Source organism: Brassica oleracea, chromosome C8, assembly GCF_000695525.1.
Source record: "Brassica oleracea var. oleracea cultivar TO1000 chromosome C8, BOL, whole genome shotgun sequence".
NCBI classification, from domain to species: Eukaryota; Viridiplantae; Streptophyta; class Magnoliopsida; order Brassicales; family Brassicaceae; genus Brassica; species Brassica oleracea.
In genome coordinates this window covers 16,993,127-16,996,787 of record NC_027755.1, presented here as the reverse complement: position 1 = coordinate 16,996,787, position 3,661 = coordinate 16,993,127, and positions in this window count along the sequence as shown.

Genomic DNA, 3,661 nt, shown 5'->3' with positions numbered 1-3,661 from the left:
TGGGTGGTTGGAGAAGACTCTGTGTGCTAAGGAAGTCATCTCACTAGTTTAAGGTATGAAATTGAAATATTTTTCCAGATCTGTTCGTGTAGAAGACTTACCTGTAAATAGTCTAGCTGTAGAAGACTTACGGGTAAGTCTTCTGGTCAAACAGACGACTTACTTTTAAGTCGTCATCTTTGTTTGTTAAAAAAAAATCTAGAGAATATCCTAGACGACTTACTGATAAGTCGTCTAGGATAAATGGGTTACTTTTGCATTTGACCGAATTGTGTCAGATATTTGAATTTTCCTGGACGACTTACCAGTAAGTCGTCTCCGGGAAAAAAAAAATTTGAATATTTTATTAAATCTGGACGACTTATCTGTAAGTCGTCTCAGGTTACTTTTGCAATTGGAAAATAAAACTTAAATATTTAACTTTTCCCAGACGACTTACGCGGAAGTCGTCAAGTAAGACGATTTACTTGCAGCCGTCCAGGATAAGCAAAGTCGTCCAGGATAAGCAAAGTCATCCAGATTTATTTTCTAGATTATGGTCAAACTTGCTTATCTCGGACGACTTTCTCGTACGTCGTCTGCTTGGACAACTTTCAAGTAAGTCGTCTGGGTAAAGTTAAATATTTAAGTTTCTTTTTTGAATTGCAAACTAACTTGAGAAGAAATACAAATAAGTCGTCTAGTTTTAATAAAATATTAAAAATTTTGTTTTCCCGGAGACGACTTACTGGTAAGTCGTCCAGAAAAAGTCAAATCTGACACAAGTCGGTCAAATGCAAAACTAACTCGTTTATCCTAGACGACTTACTGGTAAATCGTCTAGGTTTTTTTTTTTAACAAACAAAGCTGGACGACTTACTTGTAAGTCGTCCTATTTAAAATTCAATTGCAAAAATGACATGTTTGGACGACTTACTGGTAAGTCTTCCAGACGACTTACTGGTAAGTCTTCCAGACGACTTACTGGTAAGTCTTCCAGACGACTTACTGGTAAGTCTTCCAGACGACTTACTGGTAAGTCTTCCAGACGACTTACTGGTAAGTCTTCCAGACGACTTACTGGTAAGTCTTCCAGACGACTTACTGGTAAGTCTTCCAGACGACTTACTGGTAAGTCTTCCAGACGACTTACTGGTAAGTCTTCCAGACGACTTACTGGTAAGTCTTCCAGACGACTTACTGGTAAGTCTTCCAGACGACTTACTGGTAAGTCTTCCAGACGACTTACTGGTAAGTCTTCCAGACGACTTACTGGTATGTCATCTGCGGCAATGTTTAGTAAACTTTCATTTTCTCTATGTTTACCAATGTGTTTTACTTTGAATTTTTGTAGATGATGCGTCAGTTACATGCAGTGTATGGAGAATGGTTGTTGAAAGATTACCGTTGGAATTTTGTTGTTGACAATGTCAAAGGAGCTGTTGGGGTCAAAAACGGTTGCGACAAATTTAGCATTCAAAACGTCCAAGGAAGAAAATAAGAATTTCTCTGATGAGTACTTTCCAAAATAGATTCTTTTTTTACGAAAAAGCTTTACGGAAGAAAGAATCGAGACGTCCGGCGAAAGCTCGAAATAGGTCGTTACACAGCGACCAAATGTCAGTCCCGCTCAGTCGCTACGTAGCGACCGAGTATCCGTCTCGCTCGGTCGCTACGTAGCGAACGAGCGCTCGTCCCGCTCGGTCGCTACGTAGCGACCGGGCTCGAGCCAAAGTTCGGTCACTACGCGGCGATCGAGCTCTTCCGAACATCGATACGACACCAGTCCATGCATTCTCGTCAAACCTTCAAATGCTATTTCCCGAAGACCGTAGCAGGCTCAGTCCATGTTTTCTGCTATTCTAACTCATCGATCAAACTTTTCGGATTAGAAACCGCGAAAAATTTGTTCATTGTCAGAAGAAATCGTAGTAAACGTGTCGAGTCGGAAGACGGCCCAAAGGGACCTAAAACACGACTCGAGGCCCATCCTACGATTTCTTAACCAAAAGCCCGTAAACCACAGCACGGTTTACGCTTGGTCCACAAGGAAGGATAACTGTCAAGTTTCCGTGGATAAATATGGAAGTTTTGAAGATAATTGTGAAGATCGGGAAAAATGGAATATCTCCATTTTATGCTATGATGGCTTAAGGGCAGAAGAGTAAAAGCGTAAACCGACCTTGGAGCTAGTATATAAGAAGTCCTAGGCGAGGAGCACGGAGGAGAACATTTTCAGAGCAAATTTAGCACTTAGAGCAATTTAGGAAATTTTCCGTTTTTGTTATTTCGAGCTGCGACTCAATTAGGTTTAGCCGTCTTAGGGTTACTAGAACTAGGAATCTCGCCGACAGCTCTCGAGCCCAGACTTATACCTTGTTGTAAACGCTCATACGCAAATTCGGAATAAGATCTTCTTTGCTCTCTTTTCGATTTATTATACTTTATCGTTGTTATTCTCGTGTTCTGATTGCTTGACGTGTGGTAATTAGCAGATATCCAGGTCCTCTGGGAAGTTAGGGTTTTCCTAGTTTCCTTATTTAAACGAAAATCGACAGTGCGAATTTCGGTTCCCACAGTTTGGCGCTAGAAGGAGGGGGGGGGGGGATGGATCAATCTAACCCGCAAAAGCCACTCCACGATCAGGAACGGTATGCAAGATTCGACGTGTGCGAACGTCATCTCATTCAAGGGGGGGATATCGAGCCAAACCTCGAAACGATCTCCTTGTTATCGAGTTGACGATTCGAGATATCGACGTCGCTAGAGTGCTAATCGATACCGGAAGCTCGGCCGATATCATCTTCAAAGACACTCTTGAAAAGATTAGGATCAATCAATCCGAAGTCACGAAATGCCCAAGCCCACTGCTAGGACTTTCGGGGGAAACAACCATGGCCTATGGATCGATTAGTCTCGCTGTCAAAGCCGGAACCGTGACGAACGTCACAGAGTTTCTAGTCGTTGACCGTCTCGCATCTTACAACGTTATCGTGGGAACGCCATGGCTGAACACCATGCACGCAATCCCATCAACCTACCATCTTTGCCTCAAGTTCCCGACCCCTAACGGAGTCGAGGTAATTTGGAGAAATCCGAGAGTTTCACAGGTTTGTTTCGCCGCGGAACTAAAACGAAAGAGACCGATCCTCGAAATCACTCCTAGAAAAGTGGAGAAAAAGACCACCAGCAAAGATACGCGAAGTCAGGATTCAGCGGAACTCTTCTGGCAATCTCGCAGCATCGCAGCTCTAGATGAGAAACGCGAGCCAACATGCGAACCTGTGGTAACGATCTGTCTCGACGAAGCCTTCCCAGAACGCTGCGTAGAGATTGGAGCCAATCTCCGCAACGGCCGTAGGCGGAGTCCTGATCAGGGAAGAACGCGGTGAGCAGAAACCTATTTTCTACATAAGCAAAACCTTGCTGGATGCCGAATCTAGGTATCCGTTGATGGAAAAATTGGCATGCGCGGTCGTAACATCGGCCCAAAAACTAAGACCATATTTCCAATCCCACACGATTGTCATCCTCACGACTTTTCCCTTACGGACAATTTTGCATAGCCCAAGTCAATCAGGCCGATTGGCTAAGTGGGCGGTCGAGTTGAGCGAGTATGACATCGAATACCGACCGAGGACAAGCGCAAAATCACAAGTGCTCGCAGACTTCCTGGTCGAAC